General features: G+C 35.4%; 1 protein-coding gene and 1 long non-coding RNA gene across 7 annotated transcripts in view; one reads left to right on the top strand and one right to left on the bottom strand.

Moving 5' to 3' along the window:
* The window catches only part of LOC139990284 (EGFR adapter protein), a 282,495-nt gene that overhangs the window by 32,267 nt on the left and 224,653 nt on the right, over positions 1-25,575 (top strand). The gene's annotated exons all lie outside the window — the stretch shown is intronic.
* On the bottom strand, positions 5,577-9,826 carry LOC139989937 (uncharacterized). Its single transcript, XR_011800446.1, has 2 exons — positions 9,376-9,826; positions 5,577-8,002 (listed from the first exon to the last, which is right to left on the bottom strand). It is a non-coding gene; the product is annotated as an uncharacterized lncRNA (long non-coding RNA).

Here is a 25,575-nt window from a genome sequence, read left to right on the forward strand (position 1 = left end):
ATTAATTTACCGTAGAATAATTAGGTTGGGGTTAGGGAACATCTTCTACCAGAAAAATAAAAGAACAATCTAGCGTCTTTAATTTTTCTTCGTACGCGCGTCTCAAGTTTATTAAACGAAATACTCGTCGTATCACATAAATTCCTGTAAGTGTATTTGCAATTATATCACGGAAGAGCTACATTTAATTAAATCGTAAAATCATAAAATGGACATCACGAGACAGATTTTTATAAGACATGTTAATTTTCATTCGACGATAAGTCGACATATAGATCATCTTTTTCAATATCGATTCCATCATGTTCAGAGTCTTGCTTCTGTATACTAGAATGCGTTATTATCAAAACAATCAACAAATTTAACAATGATCGTCTTCGTTAGAAGCCCCTCGATTTCATTAACATTTTCTCTTTGTGCGAAAGACTTATTCAACAAAATTAAAATATGCTATGATATCAAAAGTCGATTTTTATAGCAGCAGTAAGAAAATGCAAGTCATTGTATGTTACTATATTATACAGCATAAAATGTATACAGGCGTGCATGAAAAAGCTGTTTCTGGGCGATGTGTTTCACCATCAGTGACATCAGGCGGACGACATCAATATTCGAGTATTGATGTAATGGGATGGATGTACATTGTCATGGCAATGAATTCGAACTAAATATAAACTAAAAGCAGAAGAGAGGCGTTACAAGTTATGAATACCTTTGGTTAGGCTACTTATAAATGTATAAATAAAACTTACTTGGGCTAGATTATAAATTATCCAGTTATTGTAAATAGTTTTACACGCAAATCATTTTAAACAATAAGTAAACTGTGTATATATTGTGAATAATCTTACGATTATTTTAGAAAGCGATTTTTCTAAAAGTAATAATTATACAAATGATTTGCACGCAACGATATCACTTAGAAAATACAGTGTAAGCAAGTACGTAATCCTATAACGCGATCAAAAAATTGCTACTGCCTTCGATTAATGCACTTTGGACAATAAGAATGAAAATAAAATATGTTTCTAAAAGAAATAATATCAAATGGAACATTCGTAAATAAAAAGTATAGAAATTCTAAAGCTGGATAAAACTTAATTGACAAACTATACCAGCATGCGGAAAGCAATATCGATGGAATTTAATTTTAAGCGATCATAACTTTCTCTTTCTTTCGTCATCATAATAGTTAGGTTTTAATTTTCCTGTTTTTTCACATTATGTTACTTCATACATATAATGAGGAAAATTCTATATTCATTGTTTGAACATAAAGTGGAATACATATTGTTCGTTAAAGAACTTTTTATTTAATTCCAACCTTTTGTGCTCTGGGTGCTGTATAACGCTCAAAATACGTTCCGCGTTATACGGCACTCAGGACTATCGCAACTTAATAACTTAATTGCAAAAAGAATCTCGATTCAATAATGCAGCAGGCTATTTTTCAGCTCATTGTACAGCACATATCATCAAAAGGTTACAGTTCCAATTAAAATATATACTATCAGGTTCCAAGAAATGAATGGGATTGTAAAAGTTCAGAGTTAAAATGAAGAGCATAATTGAAAGAGTCCTATTGATGTGAAGTAAAGGAGAAAGTGTTAGAAATATAATATTAACGTTAACAATTAGTCAAATACTGTAACAGTATGTTTCATATAGAAATTTGATTGTATGTCGATCTTTCAAACTAGTCAAAATAGTATGACAATCTTTTAAAAAGTTGTAAATATACGAGTAAGTCAATATATTTGGTTAGATGATTACTGTACTGTAATTCTTATACACAGAAGTAAATAAAATAATAAAATTACAAAAACAATAAATTTTACGCTCAGAACGTTATTTAACTAACTATTAAACTAACTAATAACTAACATTTGCGGAAGTAATACTGACTTCAATAGCGGAACTAACGTCGATTACATCCGAACCGTGTTACATCCACTTTTTATCCTTTATCCTACTTTGCTTTTCCTTCTTTTTGTCTTTTCTTTCATAGCCTCACTGATACTCTCTAATTTTTTTTCCCTCTGTCTTCGTAATATTTCGATTGCGTCCTTTGTCCCTTTTGTTTCGTAGAATGTGCAGGGATGGGTTGGTGTTTTGCAGAAGATAATAAAGCGTATTCTGCCCCTTCCCATTCTCCAGTTTCCTCCCTGTTCCCTGCGAAAACGATACGCGGTTCCTGCCATAAAAATCTTTCTGTAGGAAGCTACGCAGGACCGTACGCGTCATTTCTGAGTGCACTCTAATTATTCACGCACGACGAATCATATCCAGCGAAATAAAAGAATGTTGAATGTTTTCATCCACTTTTGGAGAAACCATTTTTCGATATCACTAGACTCCCCCGATTAGCATAAGCCTTCGGAGCTACTCCTCCTTCTGCCTGATTTTTTTTTCTTTAGGATTGTTTATATTGTCCACCCTGATCGGAACGTCCAATCTAACATTTTGTTCACTTTTCGAGTTACATTGAAAAATGTAAAGCTCCCCTTGTTCCTTATATTTTTCGGTGAACGTACGTATATTATACAGATTGTTGGGAGACGAGGAGTAAATGTTTCAAATTGAGCAAAGGAAAACAAGGGCAGCACGAAAGAACGACGAAACTTCAATTTACTTGGACACTTAGAAATTACTGTTAGGACGAATAGGATTTGTAACTAAAGATGACAGTGTGAAGAACGAAATACGTACTTTAAAATTGTCTAGAATATGCACGTAAGCTCGGTTTCAATTTCTGCTGAATTTTCCGCGATATTCTTTGTTTTCAAACGCTGATTCAGATTTCATAATTATCTTGATGCTTTTTTCACGAATTACACAATGAAAAAGCATTGTGACCCGCGGAATAAATTTGTTTGCAGATCGTGTCTGCAAATAGACCGCTGGGTTTTTAATTAAAATCAGATGCAACGAAAGCAAACGAAACTTAATTTCATTATCAGTGATTTAATTAATACATATTCCATGGGACGAAATAATTTTCTGGCACATTCCACACAACTTTGTACTTATCATAACGAATACCATTACACTTTGTCTTTTACCGGAACAAAGGCAATCGTGAAGGTTTTCATGCGAAAAAGCAATTACGTTTGTTCCGTAACTAAATTTTTCACAAAAAATTTTATAGCTTTTCCAGTAGAAATTAATTCCAGACATACATACGTATACCCTTCTTTTTTTCATTGGTTTGTCTACTTTTAAGCAATGCCAATGTGAGCAACTTTTCTTCCGATGTCTGGCCAAAGTACTTTATCGTAGCCGGCATTTATGAGCAATAAAACATGCAACGACAATTCGCGTTCGATTATTTGGTCGTTTCCATATCGTCAGTCGGCGCTCTCGGCTCATCTTTCTCTAGTTAGTTGGAACGTGGCGTTTAATCTGTTCGTGTTCCTCTTTCTTCCAGCCGTGCTCTTCTTTCGTGAAACTGATCGAAGCGGCAGAATCGGGATCCGATTCAAATAAACGAAACTCGATTATTATCGGCTGGATTCCGTGGGTATCACGAGTATCAATATTTGCTCGGACGAAATAAAATCGTGTTTGCTAAATTTTAAATGATGCCTGAATGATAAAAATGCGGAGCGAGAAACGATCGGAGCCAACTACACGCGTATTGGGATACAAATTTGACGAGCTAACGTGAAACGCGAAGGCCGCGATTAAAGTATCCGCCATACCTATTGCATCCGTGAGATTGCTGATATTTGTTTACCTTTGCTTGATGTTATTCTGTTTTTGCCTGGATGGTACGTGCCTGCATTAATAACGCAGTACATCGGCTATTTAGCATTGTTCGTTTTGCATTGCACATTGAGCACGATTAAAGAAGTATCGAAAGAAAATGATTGGTGCAAAGAATTTACAATGCTACGTCGTACCATATAAAATGATTGTTTTGTTAAGGATGGGAATAAAAACAAGATCTTCCACTTTTATTTAAGCAGTCGAAGACCAACGTTGCGTTGACGCAGCGTTTTATTTATTATCTTTTCTCGGTTGATTTATATTATTGAATTTTGGATTCTAGCATTGATTATGAAAAATAATCCCAAGGATTTGCTTGATGTTTGTCTCGCCAGTTTCTTTCATTTCGATCATATAAATTTCATAAAAGGAAGCGCTATTATTATTTTCATACACAATATAGATAGCAATAACGAAATGGAAATGTGAACATCAACTCGTCTCTGACCTTTTGAAATGAATTTTATCGATGGAACTTTTAACGAGATTAAAAAAATGTTATATGAATGACTTAAAAACCAAAATCGTTCGATTTCGCGTATTAACAGGAATTCTTTTGCACGTTCGTTAAACCAAAGGAATTCTCCAGTGATAGAAAATCATAATTATATATAAATGTAAATAAGATAAGAAAGTTATAATAATTATTAATGTGCTTTTTTCTTTCCTATTCAAATCAAATCTCAAAAATTGTATTCGAAGAGATTTCATGAAATTCGTTTCGTATCTCATATTGCTTTGGAATGCTTTCGTGTTAGGTATTGACTGACAATAAACTGGTTTCCAATATGTTTTCGTTTTATCATCGATTACGTGATACGCTGGCCATAAAGTCGTAATCTGTGCCAAATGAAAATTCCTGCTGGAAATAGAAAGGGGTTTAATTCGTGTCTATATCCTGGAATTCGAATTAAATTGAGAACATTTAGCTGAAGCACAGCAAAAAAAAAATGACGGTGTAGATTAACGAGGATTCATTTGTCGAGGTGAAAACGATCCTGCGAACAATTTCATCCGTCCCTTTAACCGGGACAAATTTCGAGTGTCGCGGGAAGGTTGTCAAAGCCACCTGCTGTAATTGCCAATTACATTGGCCGCTTTCACCGCCTGTCAAATGATAGTCTGCATTTTTCGCAATGTATCCAGCTGTTGCACGCTTTGCAAATCCACGATTATCCCAGATTAGAAGCCACATTAAAAGAACGTGTAATAAGTTATTAGAATTACGTCAACTTGCAATATAAATAAATTATGCACGAAATAAATTCTATAATCCTCGACACGTACAAATGAATCGAACGTCCTATTGAGATTTTCCTACCCAAGTTGAAACATTGTCGTTACAGCATGAATTAATTGGACATGATGGCGTTGTGTCGCGCAAAATTGGCTCGAAGAAGAATTCGGTCTCGTTCTTGGAATCTAAAATCAAATCGATGGTCCAGTACTACGGAGGAATGTAATTCGATCGAGAGAAAAATCCAATAAACACATTCCTCGGTGGCGCGGCATATTAGCATAAAACGACTTTCTTCTTTTCAGCCTTCTGTCTGTGTTCCTGTGAATACGAATATTTCTGTTCGGTTGGATCATAAAAGAAACTGATTTATATTTGATGTTTTCGTCATGCGACATCGGAATATATTTACAATATCAAGCGATAGGGAAAAAATGTATAAATTAATGCAAAACATTTTTTAAATAATTGCATTCACATGTAAATCATAAGTTTACCATATTTGTTCAATTAAGATGGTATCGTGGATACATAATTCCTACATTTTTGAGTGAAATGGGTAATGTGGCAGTTAATTTCGAAGATAAGATCTGTTTATTAGAATACCAGTTTCTTACGTCTAACGTTTCAAGGCTTTGGAAATAAAATATTTCTCGCCATTCTGTAATCTATTAAAAGGCTTTTGTAAAATATAAATACAAAATATAAAGATTCACATAAAGTTATAAATTATTATATAACGCAATAAGTATAAGAAAATTACTTTAGATATCATTGTTTCCCTTTAAATTATGAGAATGTAACGTAATAGCGTTATTTCGATAAAATATAGATCGCACTTTTAATTGATATAACATTTTGTCATAGCATAACGAGCGATATTTCTGTAGCTAACAAAAAATATTATAACGCAATCGATGACGAACGACTGCGAACTATGAAAGTTCATGTTACAAATTGCAGTTCGTTTCTTTGGTGAATGGGTCATTCGAATAAATTAATCGAAATAATTTTCTGAGCTGTCACGCCTGTATCGTACATCGTGGGGCAAAAAATGGCGATATACGAGTGGAAATTTATCATAACGTCCAATAGTATAGAAAGTGCCGACTTCTTTCTATCGATTGAGATAAATGAGGCAGTTTGTCAACACAAAAAGCTTTCCTCGTAAGCATTGTGTCCTAATAAATGCGTGACGATAATTCCATGATTTCACATGTGATTTTCACGTAGTCATAATATACGGTACAAATATCAGGCTATCTATCAAACAAAACTATTTTGTTATTTTACGAATGAATTTGAAGACTCGTATTATTTAATAGTGATAAAAATCACAAATGAGCAATACGGTGACTGGAATATTTTAGAATTCATTTGCATGAAGCAGTATCAGAAACCGATTTCTAAAAACACGCATAACTTCTGTTAAAATATCGGTAGCTATGTAGTAAAATATCAGAAGTTACGTTTTTATACTTCATATATAACAAAGTTTATATATTCTTATATTTCAAATATTTTAGATCGAGATTTTTAGTTTGAAACGAAAAATATTACAAACAAATGCTATGAATTGTCTCCTTCGTAAAAAATCGCATCGATACAAGATGAATAAGATTACAATTTCAATAAAGATGAAACGTTTCTCGTTTTACTAAACTTAATTCGCTATAATTATAAATGCGTTACATTAATTATTCATTTTTGATTAATAAATGACATTGAATAAAGTATTCATGCTACGTTAAAGTAAGCAAAATAAAGTCAACTGACGATGATAATCGCTCTCAATATTCTCAGATATTATTTAATTAAATAATCGAGTCGAATGAAGTATCAAATATGAAAATGTTGATTTATGTTTCGAAAAATATGTTATTCTGGATTATAAAGTACGACGTTATTAAATGGATAACACTTCATTCGGATACATTGCAGCTATTGTGAATGGTAATACCTCTACAAAATGATTTGTTCCTGCAGACACTGTCTGAAATAATATTCTATCGATACAGGGAATACATTCGTAACAATGCACAACCGTTCCCCTGAGAAGTTATCAATCTCTATCGATTCACATCCGCGCGAGCGTTCATATTCTGAACAGAGGTTCTCGTTACCAGTACATGACGCGACGCACAATTGGAAATATTCCTGGATGTCATTTCTCAGGCAATACATTAAGTTTCAAAGGCATCAGGCGATCTCGCGAAGTCTAGGCAGAATCCTGCTCCCTAAACGCTAGCATACAGGCTAATCACCAGAGTGGCAAGTCGACGTGCATCTCTGATGAGATTCTCCTCTTTGGACTAGCACGAAGGACAACCTGTCGCGCAGGAAACTTCCGGGGGAGGCTTATGGCTCCTTTGTGCAAGACGTGGTGCAATTACACGCAATTGCTGGAGCTGTCATTTTCCAGTCCCCACCCCTTGCTCTTCTCGTTCATCTATCCCATTCCTCCGCCCTCTCCTCTTTATTCTCTGCTCTCTGTTTCCCTATACTCATCTGAAAAGATCCTTTGTAGGCGTTTTTATTGCCGTAAACCCACGTATCCTTTCTTCTCTCTCTCTCTCTCTCTCTATCCCCCCTTTCTCTTCGTCTTTTTACTCGTCGGTGTCGAATTCATCCGGTTTTTTCCCTCCACCCCCGCCTCTTCATCTTGGAGATCTTCCGGAGAAGCGTCCCCGTAGATCAGAAGTTGAATCCTCGTTCGTCCTCATCGCTTCAATGCGATCCTTTTAATGGCATTACGCGTTTACGGCGCAGTAAGCTCTTTACTACGCTGCTCGCGGACCAACGTAGACGAGATTTAATGCAACACGCTCGATTTATGACTTCCTGAACGCGTACACGAGCTTCTGGCAAGACAACTTCCTGATCGTCTGCTCGTTGGATTATCCATGGAAAAGTTGGCCTTTTTGCATTGTCACGTGGATGGTAGACGTGGCTCGCGGTGCGCCGCTGATGGGTTACTCAGAGATGCATCGATGTTACCTGGGGAAAGTTTCTTGTTAAAAAGTTTTCTTGTTAGTGCTTTTCTTACTCTAAGTCTCCCATGTGGCTCCGCTCCGCGTCACGTTATTATTCATTTACACTTTCGTTCTTTTCAATTCCATTCTGTCTCTTATTACGTTTATTTTACATTATCACGATGACTCTTCGAACTGATGACGAATGGCTCGTGGTATATACGAGTTTCGCAGAAGACAGTTATAGATACTATGGGTGTCTTGTCAAGTCCGTGTCTGTTTTTTAAATAAGATTACCGAAGCGGTCGAAGTAACTTTACTATTCTTCTACGATAAGTTATTTTATTTTCGAAGAAATATTCAGAGGAGCATCTGGTTCATAGTACACGCTATTTTCATCGTTGGTCCATAATATTCCGCTTTACAATGTTACTGTGCGTACAATGACGTACATACGTATAAACTGTATTACTTCCAGCGCATCATCCATATTTACCTAGCATGTATAGAGGAATAACAGAATATATTTGCTGTAAAACAAAACATATTCCTATTTACGGAGCGCATATATTATTATTTCTATTTTACTTTCTATTTATATTGTACAAAGACAATTTAAGATATTTATGCATCATGTTATAGAAGATCAAATATAAATATTGCTTACATTGCAATTGAATAAATAATTAAATTTCGTATGGTTATACCGATTCTTTATATCCTAATATGTGCAATGACAATGGATGACAGATAAACTGCAGATAATTCTATTTCTCATAGTCCTAGGATACTTGAGAAAATAATCTCTTGCCTAAAGCGACTTTAACAATAGTATTAAATATTATATTTAATATAATTAAATATTATCCATGTATAATCAATTACTTAAATAACTAATCGAATATAAGTATTTATAAAGATTACGTTATTATAAATAAGGTAATTAAATTAATCCGATATAAGATAATCAAATAGAATTTCTGTATTACACATAGAAATTTCTACGTCAAATATACAATTTCTATATTCTATTCATTAAAAGTCGATTATCTTCCATTCCTTCGTTTATACGATATCGATTCATCGTTCTTAAACTTTAGCCATCGTGAAAAGCTAGAAGTTGATAGAACTCTGCGACGGCTTATCGGCGTCACGTGTTCATCTCGGTAACGAATTCGTCGAAGAATCACGAAGTCAATTTTACCTCGAATCGGCGATTTTCCGCCTAACTTCCGGCGCTTCCGTGATCCCATTTTCTCCGCTAGCGGCATCGTTTCCCGTGTCGAGGAAACATTAGAACTGATCGTCGTTCACTTTGATTTCGTAAATGCCGAGATCGGAATTCTAATCCGTCCGACAGCAGCACAGCAAAAACGATGAAAATAAAAATCGACGTACCGTTTGACCAGCTCGCCGGATTCGAATTTCCATTGTTCGCGAAACCATTGAGGAATCGTTGAAAGTTGGAGAAACGGGGCCAGCCAACCAGCCAGACACAGATGCAGCTTCGTAGACAGGTTTCCCAATGGCAGACAGTCGTGATCCTCGTCGTGGTCGTCGTTTGCCGTCGTTGACGACGTCGTCTGTGGCCGGTGATATAGGTCGACCGTACCATGTAGCGAGGTGGCTGTTCTCATTAAACACCTCCAGGCTGCGTTCAATGAGCGCGGAGATTGCCATCTTTTGCACACCCACTGTCGAGTCTACTCCTCCTCTTCCAATTTTCCCTCCCTCCAGGAGTCCTCCATGAACCTCTCTTGCAGTCTTTCAGTATCTTCATTAGCGTGACTACGTAGTTGCACGCTGTTCCGTGGACGTACACGTGTTTCGACGCTACTTCAACCGTATCCACATTACCGTCTTCACATTTTTGCTTATGTACCATTGTTCACCTTGCTCTTCGTATATCTGCCTCCGCAAGTTTTTTGGCGCTTCTCCGTCCGTTCACCTTGGCGACGTTGTTTCAGAGGAGCTCCGGAGGGTAATCTTGTGTTACCAGTTTCGCGTATCGATCATTATAACTTTTATTTTTGGGCAATAAACACGTTAAATCTCGACAAATACGTGCACCATCCGTGCAGTTTATTCTGTGAAATAAACGCAATATTTGTACTTTATTCTTCAAAGTAATTGATACTTCGATTTCATTTCATTTAGGTAATTGGTGTAGGAAAAATATGTAATATACCGTTTTTCACAAATATATGTATGCGGATGGGTATGCAGATGTACCACGTTAATAAATATTAGGACTAAAAATTAGATAAACTTAAATAATCGATATTATTAAAACTCTGAGAATTATTATCTCATAATACATTATTTAAATTGTTACAGTACTGCAAAAATATACAAATGAAATCGCAAATTGTAAACTTACGAATAAAACGTTACGTGATAATACATAAATTGTTGGCTGTTTAAAATTCTCTTTGTAATTTGCATACACGTATTTTGTTCGTTGTAATTATAATAATGTTCGATTTAATCGCCTTGCTTATTTGTTTAACGATATTGTACGAATCGTAAGGAAAATAACTTAATCGTTATGTTTTCATTTCTTTATAATGTTCGTTGTTAACATTGGACTACGTAGATATCTATCATCATAAATAGCAAATATAAATTGAGAAGAGAGAGAAATTGTGCACATATTTCAGAAATATAATGAAAACATTCAAGACGAAATAGTTTGACTTTGTAGGTATAAAAGATTTTGCATTTTTCAATTCTTACTTCCATGTGAGTAGCTTTTAATCGCTAATGCGTTTAGAACCATAGATTTTTCCGACTGATAGCTTAGAAATAAAGCAATACGAAGGCCAAGAAGTTCTCAAATACGTAAGAGTATAGTTTCGATAATTATTAGGAACGCCAATTTTCTTATTACACATCTGCTTAGAAAATATCAATTTTAATATAGATATAAGCGATAAAATCATTCGAGAACCTATAACTTTGCAGTGACATACATTTTGTAATAAAATTAGCTGGGTTCTAAGTACATGAAAAGTAAACCTGTTATTTCGGATAAAACATTTTTATTTCCCTAGTTTCGATTAATCTTTGTGCAAAGGGCTACTTTCCATCTATTTAACGAATCACGATTTTCCTACGTACAATGCGTATGTATTTACTACGTATACATACATAGTTAACACGTTTAGGGCGGAGTCGATAAATATCGAGAAGGAGGGAACCCTTCAGTGACGACGACGATACACGCATCGTCATTACTTTTTTAATAATATTACTCGACGATCTAGCGCGTGTTCTAGTCATTTCCCTAAGGAAAATCAAGTAAACAAAATTTTTCTACATTTTTTCATCGCGAAAGATGGAGATCGTAGAACGTTTCCTCGTTGATCATCTCGAACACACGCATAAACGAAGGATTTGTAAAATTGATTTTCTAAATGAAAAATCAATCCTGAAAGATTCTGCGGTTTTGATTTATTCCTACATGAGAAGTCACCTTTTGCTCGTTTACGCACTTGAGTCCACCGTATCCTGTATTTCTACGTTCTCGAAGTTTCTCATAAATTTATACACATTCAGAGAGAATCTTTCCCGTTTTCCTCTCGTTTGATACGTTATACACATCCCTATACGTACACCTCATAGATGGTCCACGTATGTTTCGACAGCGTTTCAGAGGCATCCGCGCGCATCGACACATATCCAAGCAATCTCGCACATTTGGAAGGAGTAGTGCGTACAGTGTCGCACACCTGCACAAGCATCCCCGAACGAAGTCGCATCTATGCGATCTCCAAGCACGGTTTAAGACGGCAGTCTGCCGGTGCCCTGGCATTCCCGCGGGTCGTTGAACTTCGTGATCATGTTGGAAGCCTGTGTGCGAATATCTCCTCCCTTCCGTCTTCCTTTCTTCAACGAACACGAATCCCAGCCGTGTGTATCTGTACACAACGCGGCCATAAGAAGATCGAAAATGCATGCCGAGGGAGCGGCGCGGCGCGGCGTGTCGGTATCAAGAGATGCAGATGTCGGTGTTTTAGCGCTTAGGAGCGCCCCACGAAGGGTACCGTAGGATTTCAAGCTATATGACACCTTATGCTCGTTTTACGAGCCGAGCTGATTTAAGAAGTTACTTTCTTGCATAACCACCGATTACCTTCCTGCTCTTTACAACCGTTTGACCTGCCACATTGATAACAGCATCGATTAACCGACCAACTTAGACCGGTAATTAAAGTTCGAATCGATTTCTCGGTAATTCGGACGATTAAATCGATTCTACCGGTACAATTGATGAATTTTCTGGTTTTATTCGATTTTCCCGTTCACGTTGGCCCGGCCGTAAGATACTCGACACACCGTTAAAACATCTGTTTGCGCACGCCTTTGTATCGTACGTTTTATCTCCGATCGTGAAAGCAGATACTTCATTGTTTCATGCGTCCGTTCCATGTAACGTTAATACGAGAAGTTTATGAGCTGTATCAGTGTCGCACATACCGCGTTACTGTGGAATGTAAAAGTGAATTCTCTTCCAAACGCAAGGTTGCAAACGCGTGTCAGAACAATGGCCGACAGCGAGTTAATTGCGAAATTGTAATTTGTTTTCTTTCTGAAGAAGGAAGTTTTACGACTCGTGTTGTCAGCTTATTCTTGAATGCCCGAAATAAAAAATTTATTACAAGTTACAGGCGTTTGCTAGGCTTTACTCTTGCCGTGATAAAATTAACGTGCATCATGGAATTAAAATACGGAAAAGAATAGGCACATAGCGTGTAGTATAATACGTGGTCCTTTGGAATTACGCGCAGAACATTTATTTGCAGCAAAAGGTTTTCGCTGCTGGTATTCAATTATTCAAGTGGTTCCAGTTACGTGTTTTACCCTGTGTCACGGAATCTCTGCTTAAAAAATACAGGATACTTTATCGAAAAGCTTTCAATGCCGAGTTAAAAGTACCACCGAAATTATTTCTACACAAAAATTATAACAATGATACGACGCAACCATACGCCGATGAGTTTATCAAATACAAGTGGCAATTTACACGCTGTCCCGCCAGAAATGTTCGATAGAGTTATATTGCTAAGATAATGAGACCGAACGTTGAACAAGATAGTTTAACCGCGCACAAGTAATTAACATGTTCAACCAGGTGTTCCTTAAACGCCACTGTAATGACACACGAGTTTTACCTTCATTGTTATACTTGGAAACACATTTTCGTGGCTATGTGAGTGTAAATCAATGATCGTGATCCACGGAGGGTAAAAGCTTCGGCGTCGTTTTTTTTTTTTTTTTTATGCTTCAACTGGAAGGAAACGTTTAGAATGACTGTCTCTGAATGCTTGCTGACTTCACTGTTGAGTTGTCGAGCGTGTAACGATCCCTGTAATGATCAGTCGAGTTGATGATGCATTTAGTTCCCGGAAATCAATCTCGATTCGAGCAAGATTGAAACTGGATTTTGTCTCCACTTCTCTCTCGCCTTCTGTCTCTCTCTCTCTTTTTTATTATTGTCTGATCGAAACGTTTTTATATGCACGAATAAATAAATTGAAAAAAGGAATCGATCGGAGCGAGCTTTTCAATGCTTCTACCAGTGATACAGTGTATCATAGTCCATTTTGTGTCGCACGCTATCGAAATGTTCATGGTCAAGAGAGCAGAAATGTTCTAAAAGGATATAATTTAAACGTAAACGAGCTGCAGTGAATGTAAAATTTTAATTGCTTAATTCTTGAGTTGTAGATCAAATGGAAAAGATTCCTCTAAAGCGAGAAAAAGATTGCTATGATTAATTCAAACATGGACATTAAAAAATCTGACAAATACATCGCCGATCTCTCGCTGGATCACGTACTATATTGCTAATTTCAATATCTAAACTATCTGTGATATTTGTGATAAATAATTAAAATTTACTGCGTATTTTAATTGCATTCTATTTACTACTAACAATTTCATGGGTTAATTTTGTTGCTACGAGCTCACCACTTTTGTTTCTGTGCTTTTATTCGAATACTTTTGTTTTTACGGAAATTACGGCGTGTTACGGGATTACTTTTTCTTCATCTTTTATATACGGCAGAGTATTTAATGTTTTACTATAAATAAAGGAAATACTTTTACACGGTGATAAGCGAACATATAACGTTGATACAACAAAATCATTGTCGAGTGGAGTGTAAACATTACTTTCAATTTCCAGTTTAAACGACTATCCTACGTTCAACATATAAATCTTAACTTAAGCCAAAATCCAACCTCGTATCCATCGTATAAAATAGAATACGCTGTAGACAAGAATAAAAGGAACAAAGGAACAAAATAAGAACCCTGCGCGATAATTTAATCTTTGATATCTAATAGACGTGGTTTCCCAATAGATATCAAGATATTTGTTATTACTTTTTTTAACGCTTTCGCATCGACGTTCCTAGCGTTGACATAGGAAGTCTTTTCGATTTGTCGCGGAGGAAATTGCAGCTTTACACGATTTCCTCAACGGAACAAGTTATTCGAGCGATCGCTCTAACTCCTTACTGGCGAAATTCAAACGGAATCGCTACTTTTTGGAACATATTCCTCGTGATTTCCCGGCACACACGTCACAGGAATATGGCGTCGATCGAATGGCAATACGAAACGGCTTATCTCCTCTGTCGCTCTTTTTATTACCCTCTCGGGTTCACTTTCACGGAGGATCCCGACAGCCAGGCTGAGGATAGACTCTCTCTCTCTCTGCGACTAGTCCCCCCCTTTTTTATTCAACCTGCTGTTATTTCACCGTTTACAAGTTGCCTCGGTTTGCAAGATGCAAAAATCTCCCGTCGGGTTTCTTAATCCGGATTAACGTGGAAAGCAGCTAACGGTATCAAACGTTTTTACACGAGACGAGACTTCGGTTATTTCGTCGTGACGTCGACGAGAACGAGCAGCATCGCGACGCGCGTCGTCTTTTGCTTAGTGACGCGGAATAGCGTCTATCTCGATGAAACCTTCTCCGAATTTTTGCTCTACCTCTCACATTGTACTCGCCTTGTCGCGAAGCTTAATAACCTTTTTTCGAGTCGTAGATGCTTCTCTTACGAGTAAGGAATTTCTCTGTCTTTCCGATGGAAAAAATTCGAAAAGAAAGAAAGCGATATCGATTTACCGACGTCTTTATTGAGTTAAACAAGTTAAACAATTCTGTGTTACGTTCCTCTCGTCGTTTCAGACTGGATCGTATTGTTCGTCGGTAACAAGTTTCTCAAGTTTGAAGAAAGAATCTTTGTCGTTACATATGACGTTCCATTTCCAATACGTTTGTCGGAAATTATCAAATGTTCTTTTACTTGTCGAAACAAGAGCGAGATTAGGACTGTAGCAGGTTAAGACGACTGCATAAAACTTAGAAAAAATGTATATAGTAGTTAGTATTGCAAATAATTTTGAGTTTCATAATATCGCAAACGATTGAGATTATTGTCATAGGTAGAATACGTTTAAAATGAAATACTTGAGTACAAATGATTTTGTCCATACGTAACTCTTCATCTTCATTAAATAATAAAATCAGCATTCAAAATAAACGTTATGGGGTTGAAAACATCTTTCGCTGAATGAATACATTCTTCATTTTTATATATTTATGTGTATGTAAATGTAGAGTTTAAGCTAATAGTAATAAGTAATGTAGTAATAGTAATAGTAATAAGTAAATGTAGAATTATAGCTAAAAAATACTATGCATATGCAATGAGTAATATCTATATAAAATTTATTGTCGTTTTTATTCTTACGCAATAATTATTACGAAATTGTTAATTTAATTCGAAAGAAATATTACAAAATATAAAACTAAAAATGTGAATGTACAATACAAGTATCATAATGACTGTATAAGCGAATATGGTGCGATTACGATGTATGTAAAAATAATTGACATTTCAACATCGCGATGAGAAATTTTCTGTACAATCATGCCAGTTGCTATGCGTAGAGTATATAATCAGAAATTTTTTCAACATTTACCTTACTACTGCAAACATGTCAGGCCTTTCAATAAACATTTTCTTATAAACCGAGTGAAAGCAACGAACAGTGATTAATAAAGTGATATTCAAGGTTTTTGCATTACGGACATAACTTGCCAATGAAGAGTCACTGCAGTAGAAAAAGAAACTCGAGATGAAGGAAGAAGTAGAAGCTGACGCGGATGAAACGTAGAAGAGCGTATATTAACGAGATGAGAAAGTGGATTACGGCAGTTAGGAAAAACGACGAAAATTCGTTGGTGAGTTGGAGATACCGAGGTAAAACGGGATTGCCAGAGTGCAGCTAAGAAATAAGATGATTCTTCAACTGTTCGTTTATATTCACCGGTTTGGTTATATTCCCTGTAGAGACGAAACAAACTAACAGCAAGCCAAATACAATATATATCTATATACATACACGCATACTATAGATAGAAAACGTTCGTATCGTTGCAAGTACGCGAGGATAAAATATCAGAGTTACGCAAGGTATTTTCTAACGTAAATGGAAGCAATACAAACTGTTTTCTAGTTTGTATTTTATTATAAACCGTTACGTATAACGTCCTAAAAGAGGCAAAAGCACTATCTTTGATATAAAAAATAGACGACGAAATACAGATGGGAAATACCAGTAATTAAAAAGAAATTAAAATTATTTCGTTTGTAGTCTATGTTTATATATATATATAAGTGCATATTGAAATGATTGCACTTGAAGGAAACGAAACATTTAACTCCTATTCTTGAAACACGAGCTATCGAGTGTTTTGCTTGTTGAGCTCGATATTCGTTCGTTTATTGTCACATTAACTTTTAGTATCGTTCATTTATCATTCAGGAAAGATGTTAAGAATAAAATCTGTTATGTTTGAGTAGATAATACTTATCTATTCGCTCAATTTCTAATTTTTAATATTTCAATCTTTTTTAATATCTACTTAACTACTATGGAGCATACGTGAAACGTCTCCTATGAATCACCATATTTCACATTAATGGTTGATAAGAAAATATCGTTCAACAAGGAATAACTGTTTAGTTATCTTGGCTACTATTCAAGTACAGCATAAATTTATATGCTGGCAGGGAGAAATGTATATGAAAAGTGAAGAAATGTACAGCGGTATCGAGTTGGGAACGATAAAAAAGAAAAAGAAGGAAAGAGAACGAAACTGAAAACTGGAACGTGAGAGTTAATACATGTGTTCTACGTAGTATGCGACACTATTCTTCCATGAAACTTCTAGGAACATCGATTCGTACTTCTGAAAGAACTTCTTTACTTTTTTATTTAAAAACTCCATTCCTTCCAAACATGATATAACTTTCATACAAATGTATTTTTAAAGTTTATCAAATATCAGTGCATTGTTTCGTGTTTAATTTTAAATTTACGGATGTACTCTAAATATTGGATGTTGCTTGTAAATTAAAGGGAATACTTGAAGCGCGAAGCTTCTGTACGTTGTGCGGTACACGTACACATATATAGCGTGTATAATCAATAAATAGCGAATGTTTATGAAAATTCACGTTTTTCTGAACACAACTGAAGAAACGAGATTTAATTAGAAATTTGTTTCACCTTCTAAATATAATGTCGAGTACTTTACACTTTGTGTACCGAGTATGAGAACTTAAATACTTTTTACACTTTCACGTATTATATACGTTTCTCCCTCTATACATTTTTATTCATTTAAATTTTATTTAAATATTACTAATTTATTCTATGACGATTCTGTTAAAGATCTTATAGTGTAAAATTACATTGTGCCTTTAAACTTATGAGAAAAGAATAAGGAAAAATAATATCAAACAACTCATAAAACATATGTTTAGAGAAAATTATCAAAAAAGTTCTACTACAAGCATATTCCATGTAGCTACAGTTATATAAAACCTTCTAACGACTAAGTTTTGTTACTGCATGCGATACATCTTTATACATCTTAATAGATGCTTATCCATTTATAGTCATGATAGCTAATTTATATAAAACAATATTATCAAGCTGACTATTTAATAATCGTTGTTAATTTTCATAATCATAAAACGCATGCTACGCTCTTCAAATTGGATATGCAAATCTAACCCGATTTATATTTTATAGAATATCGCGTGAACTGAGCTTATCCGATACAAAGTTCATATTTGCATTAACGATGCAGTTTACGTTGTCGAAAGCCAATAAGTTAAACATCGTATCAGTGTGAAAGCCGTAAATATACGAACGCTTAAAACTATATACGGGATACGAATCCATATGTTTCAAAATTATACGTTTACGATATTCGACGATTCTTTCTCCTAAAGATTATGCAGTGTTTCATGTACGTGCAGTCTTTTCTCGATGTAATCCAAAGGCACATACGCAGTTCGCATTATTAAGTATACGATCGAATTCGTATTATTAAATATATCTACGCAATTATTAAACAAAAGTAATGCATAAACACAATCTTTTTCAAGCGAACTTTTCTTTAAACGATTTATGACTCCTCGCGACAATTAAAATGTAAATGATAGCAGAATTATTCAGCCATAAAATATAAAACTGCGATAAAACGGCGATTTCGGTAGAGGAAGACACAGATAGAACTTAACGTGAAATCACACAAAACCTTCGCGTCGTAGACCCGCAATAGCCTGAGCGTGATGGTTAAACTGGCGGATAAGACGCGTTAAGAGGAATTAGAGTCGATGTGATACACCGTAAATCGAGCGTACGAGGGTCGAGACAAAGTTGCCGGAAAAGGAAAGTGAAAGGGCCGCGTAAAGAGAGCTGACCTCTTAGATTCAGGCTGTTCGCGTTCCCGGGGCTGTCTTTACTAGCTACAATAAAGAATAGCCCTGCAATATTGCTCCTCGTCATTGGAATTCATATATTCTCGCGAAAGACCCTCCTCCATATTAGAGTCCTAAATTCTCGAGAGGATACTTTGCTGCCGAGGCTTCTCTACCAGAGTATATTATACTGGACTCCTGGAAACTCTTTAATTAGTAAAAGAGGATGAAATGGGGAAAGATAGAAAAAGAAGGGAAAAGAAAGAGTGACGAGGGGAAACGAAATTATTAGTGTACACACGGAATGCACGGGTTCGTTGGTAAAAATCTGAATTAGGTCCAATTACGCGCGTTTTGCTCGATGGTTGGATAATGGATCGTTAGGTAGATTGGTTAAATAGCCGCGGATGGCCACCAAATCGATTTCATTTGCCGCGGAAAAGTTTCCGCCGATGTGATGCAACCATTTCTACACCGCACTCAGTGTAATTAACATGGATGTATTGGGATTGGTGCGAGTTGGATAATGTGGCACATTGCAACAGCCGATTTCTGAATATTCTGAATGCTACTAAATGCGTGTGTTATACTACGTGTATGTCATACATTGAGGCTGCACATTGTTCACGTGACACAAATATTCAGTATACGTAAATGTGAAGTTTGTAACGATAGTTTGTACTAAATATTCTCATCCATTTTCGCTAAATATGCAGCAGAATTTCGTCTCGATTGCCGGGACCATTATCAACTTTCTCAATAATTAAGTAGCTGGTGTTGATTAAATGCAAAACTGTTCAAAACTGTTATATTATTTATTCGATTATTTTATTTATTTTATGGCAGTAACGGATATTTATCCTCCGCTTTTAACGATTAATCATCATTACGGTAATTTTCCAAATTGCAACTTCTATTTAATAAATACTTTAAACGATAGGAATTGTAATTTGTGTCGATCGTAATTATAAGTAAATCAATTATAATGCCATATGCATAATAATAGATACTTATTGCAAATAACAATGCAAAAATAATAATAAAATCAGAAATATTTAAAAATCGTTAATATAAAGCACTTAAACTGTTTCGCAACAGTTGCTCGTTATTTTACTACACAGCTACTCGAAGTGCGTTCATTTTGAAACACTTCGTAATTGTTTTCCCCATCAACGTGACATTCACGATAAAATTCCTGTTCGTACGATGATCGATCATTAAATCTTTTATTATTGTGACAAACATATGTTATACATATATAATTGTACAATGGTTACAAAAACGTCTTGTATTGTATCATTCGACATTTCTAAACATATATGTATGGGTACATAGAAAGAAAAACAAAAGAACAGGAAACCATCCTACAATCTATTTATTTATTTATTTTTTTCTTTTTTTGGATTTTGGTATCATTAGTTTGAGAGTTCAAGGAATATACTAATAGTTAAAAATATACAAACATAATAAATACATATAATTACATGAAAACAATTATAATATTTAGATAAAAAAAAAAGGAATCGTTATTAATATACATAGCTATACTTTGAAAATATTCATCATTTCATGACCAACATTAAGGAAATAGATATAAATCAGAAATATAATTGGTGTTTTATAAAAATCACTTAAAACAACATTTAGATAATATCGAGATAAATCGGACAAAAGTTTCGAATAACGTTTATAACGTTTCGGTATTGCAATTCCCTGGAGGACAAAGGCAAGTGGAAAACACTGGCATTTTTAGAGAAATGTCGGAGCTTCCAGGCTGCCGTGTCCGACCTCGTTGTTCATTGCGAGCGAGCTCGAGCACCACCGGATATTTACAGTCTGCAGTCTACTCGCTGTTCCTACTTTAATATCCTGTCATTGCCTCTGACAAACGTGAAAGGAGGAACAGGAGATGAGCGGAGGACAGCGAAATAGATAGAAAGCGAAAAAAGAAGTTTGTTTAGATAGCTCGAAAATCGCTCGATTGCGAACTTCTGCTAAAACTATGCTGTATTCTCAACGATTGACCTTGTCTGTCTTGCGATTGTTCTCCGTGTTACGCGTTTGTAGGACGTGAAACGTTGTTATTTTACGTACCTGTTGATATCGAAAGCAGCGTTAGTATTTTCAGTGTTGTGAAAATAATCCAAGTACAAGGACGATAAAGTAGTCTGTCAGTTTCATTTGCCATGGTTTGGATATATGGTACGATTTGTTAAAATAACATTTCCGTCTGTCTGCAACTGAGCATGTGTTTGATATTTCAACAAACTTTGTTACCAACAAAGTTATGGATGCATTTGTCATTTTTTCTACCAAGAGACAAAGTTTGAGATTTTTAGAACGAAAAATTTGATACTTGCTTAGCACACTTAATATACTTTTATTGTTTTTTATTTGAAACATTATCTGAAGCTCCAAATAAATATTTCTTGCAGCTAGTCTGGTAGAACGTGGATACGAACATACGAATAACGTGCGAATTCAATATAAATTTCAATTGATTAGATTCTCACATATTGTACTGTACTACCTACATAACATATAGAGACCACACAGGAAAGATATAGCAAATCCATCTTTCTTTATTTTCTGACTTTACGACACTTGGTGATTAAAAGGAGTGTATCTGAATATAAAATAGTCGAAGAAGGCAACAAATTGGCAAATTCAAAGATATAAGATTTTTATAGGCAGACGATAAATCTACAATGTCTTGTAAGGTGCGAATAATATTATTTTAGCTGTTAGTTTAACTTTATTAATCTGCGTACCGTTGTGTGCACGTGCACGTACTCATAACTACATTGTGTAGAACAAATTGTAAAATGGGAAGATTGAAAATTTGTAAATATTTTAACTTATCGTTATAACCTATTAGCAATTTAAAAAACATTTTTGAATAAGAAGACTATAGCGAAAATTACTTACAATTTGTATTTTTCTGATAGTGAAACCATATGGGACGAGAATGTAACAAGTTTAGTCGCTTTCTTGACGTATGAAAGTTACACGAACGTACATATACATAACTGGTATTCGAATAATCGATTGGCCAACAGGTGTTTCAATCATCGATAACCCCATCGATACCATCGATAACTTTCAAACATCGATACATTTTTCTTCGACTGTTTCGAAATGTACTTGACAGTTGAAAGAAATTGCACAATCAACTTCTCGAAATTATTACCAACGTGGCAAACAAATACATATACACATACAAGTACGTACTTGCATAATTTCCAATCATTCTATTCATTTTTATTTCCATCTGGACGTTTTTATAGTTTTCTTAAAACTACGATATAAAGCCGGACACAGGTGTTAAAATTCTCTTTGATGAATACGTAATCGCAGACTATGGCGACAAGAGTCGCTTTCGTTGTAAGCTCTTCGATTTATAAGCAAAAGGACAAACGATAAAGAAGCAGACTTTGTACAGAATTGATGACATAAAATGTTGAGTAATTTTTGCGAAATTTTTATGAAATCAGTTTAACTTGCATGTATTTGTTATCTATAAAGATTAATTGCAAATTTGCTGGCGTATTTGAGGTGTATACCAAACTAGATAAAGATCGAACAAGGTCCTTGCACGCATTCATTTTGCAAATGTTCCCCATGCACGAGATTATGCGATGATACTCGGATAAAACAAGTCGCTTTTTATTCATGCTCGTATCATGTTACTAAATCTAGGAATGCGTGTATACACATGAGCGTAGAAATTGACGAAAATTACAAAAACATCATTGAAGAAAATACGAATATGAAAAACTTGTTGTAATTATAATTTACACTGAAGTTCGTTACTCTTCGCGTAGAAAGTAAGTAGCAGATATGAAACATCTTATTAAAAATGATATAATCAAACTTTTTCTTCAAAATATATTTTAACTTTTTCTTCAGTATACATTTCTAATGGTTACAATTAATCATTGCTTAAGGTCTTTTCTTCATATCGATCATTCTACCGCAACAAGGTTCCACGCAAATTTTGTAACTTCGTTTAGTCGTATCTCTCAAAGTTAACTTTCACGAAGCTATTTTTTCAATATTTATCGTGGTATACACTGACTGTGGATCCGAAGAACGCGTTTATTCTCAATATTATCCTTGTCAATTAAAATCAGTGGCAATACCGTATTATGTACAATTTCGTTTCCCTCATAGGGCAAAGTCGTAAGAAAGGGGAATTTTGATTTGTTAATTATTACACTCGAACTTTTGTATCCTACTTCTATCTTCCTGCATTGATTATGCAAACGCTTGATGAACACAGCTCTGATTACACAGTTCATTTCATGAATGTAGAAATTATTAAATTATAGATGCAGAATCTTAACTACACGGTTATGTATATGCTACAAGTTTTCTCAACAGTACGATATTCCACCTACGCATTCGCATTTAAATCTCTACGATCAAGATATTATCGTTCATCTGCATGCGTCTCATTGCATGCAGACAAATATATAAAAATACCATTCTCATTTGCGAATCGGTATACGTAAGCCGCGGTACCGATGCAAAGAAGAAAGAATGGAGGAAAGAAATAGGAATGGATACAATACGGAGTGATAGATACGTATGCGTAAATAAGCACACGATACACACCTGTGTGTGTGGATTCGCGAGGCGTACACAAACAAACACAACGTCCGTGTGTGGAGATACGAGAGGAGCCATCAGAAGGTCCTAGAGGAAGGCCGAAGGTCTTACTCGCAGAATAGAGATCGGGACGCGATGTCTGTGTCCGCTGTCTCTGTCCGTCTCGATGCTGGTCTTCTCGTTCTTCTACTCCGCTGCTGGACACGAGCCCATCCTTTGAAAGTATCTCCAAGTATCCTGAATATTACGGTGAAACTCGCTCGTCTTCGGTGCAGCTCTCTTCCCCTCGCTCGCGTACCCGCTTTTCTTCCGGGATTCTTACTTTCCTGTCGAGGGGTGGACTTCGGTCTGTGACGAGAAACTTGGGCATAATGTTATTCAGAATAGTTGCGATGAAAGTCAAAGAGATCGTGGAATATTTGGCCAAGTGTAGTTTCGATAAAAATGATTAGACGATAAGCGTTTCTCGTGGTTATTGGAAACGTTATTGATACCTCGTTGTAGAGAAGCCGTTATTTATGATAGCGAGGTTTTGTCGCCCCGATTGCTTTCAGATGGGCATTTTGTCATGCAGATTCGTCCTTTAGGAAATCTACACGTGCTATTTATGGGCCACGTTATTCGACGAATTCTTACGTACGATGCTATAAAATTCATATTAAGCGATGTTGAAGGTTTACGATTCAACATAAAGAAGAGGAAATGAAAAATGAAACGAATAAATGCAAGTTGGTTCCTTCGTTGTTCCGTAGATTTGCTTTATCTTATTATTCAACAGATTTAATAGAATTATAAATTTGAATCGATTATTTTGATTTCATCTATTAATTGACCCATTATTTACATATCAGTACGATAGTTGTTATTATCATTTTTGTTATTTGCCTTTTTCCTAGAGATACACATTTGAAGTTAATTAACGGTAATTATTTACATCAAGGCGAATACCTCGCCAATTTTCATGAGGTTGAAATATATTGTCAAGGTCGTCATTCTGAACAACTTTTCTCTATAAATGTTGCCGCAGTTCGGCCTTCGTTTCCGAGATATTCGCAAAAGACTTCAATTAACTTTAGTTTCCATTACACTTAATTCCGGCATACAGATGGCCGCTCTTTTTATATAACTCGAATTAAACTTAACTGGTTTGTTTCCAGTCATCTTTGATATAAATGAAAAAAGATAAATCAATGGATTATAGGTTGGGTTAGATTAATATCCGGCCGCGCGTCGCATCGTGAGGCGGCTAGTCATGCTACCATAACTTTATTTTTATTTCATTCGATTTTACAGGTATATCGTAAATTCGATTATCAAGATTTACATACGCATTATTATTTATATGTGCCATCAAACATACTTTCGTGTATAATTCAGAAACTCAATCGTTACGTTGCGTGTAGGGCAAACGTATACATTCTGTGTACGTCATTTTGATGACTCGAAGAGCAAAACAAAGCGCAACATTCCATGTATCAATAGATTCATCGAAAACTATTTTACGCTGGCATTGCCTAATGGCGACCTGATACTCCTAACACATAACCAATTACTTTTCCTTTTTTGCCTCTTACAATGTTAAAAATGGTTGTGTCTCTCTTTGAGATTGGACTATACATATAAACACGCGGTCGCATACGCCAGAATCTCAAAAACTGAGTCTCAGCTACGATAACATTTATGGGGAAAAGTTATCCAGAATGATAAGTTGTTTCAAGGTGATCAAAGTCGGCGAGGTGTGCATTGATGTAAATAATAACACCATTTACTATTAGCCATTTATATACATAAATATGTGTGTGAAGTACTCTGTGTGTTTACAAAAATAAGGACCAAAGTAAATAGAGGAAGATATGGAAGAAAATAGGAAGAAGATATGGAAGGCTGAAGCCTAGCAGTATACAATTTATGTTTGTACTATGTTAGAATAATACATATATAATTATCGCTACAAAACTACGTGATAAATATAATATAAAGTCGAATACAGCTAGTAAGAAGCATGTACGATGTTAAATCATTGGAAAGTTAAGTTGTGTTATTCATATGGTAATGTTCGCGCACAAAGTTTAAGAAATAACCATGGATTAAGGTATTTTATTTGAGTTTAAATAATAAATAATATCTCGTAGAAATGTGAATTTCTTGTTGAAATCACGCGATACACTAGCCACGCCTTCCTCTCTTTTCAACT

The sequence above is a fragment of the Bombus fervidus genome, chromosome 8 (assembly GCF_041682495.2).
Source record: "Bombus fervidus isolate BK054 chromosome 8, iyBomFerv1, whole genome shotgun sequence".
Taxonomy (NCBI): Eukaryota; Metazoa; Arthropoda; class Insecta; order Hymenoptera; family Apidae; genus Bombus; species Bombus fervidus.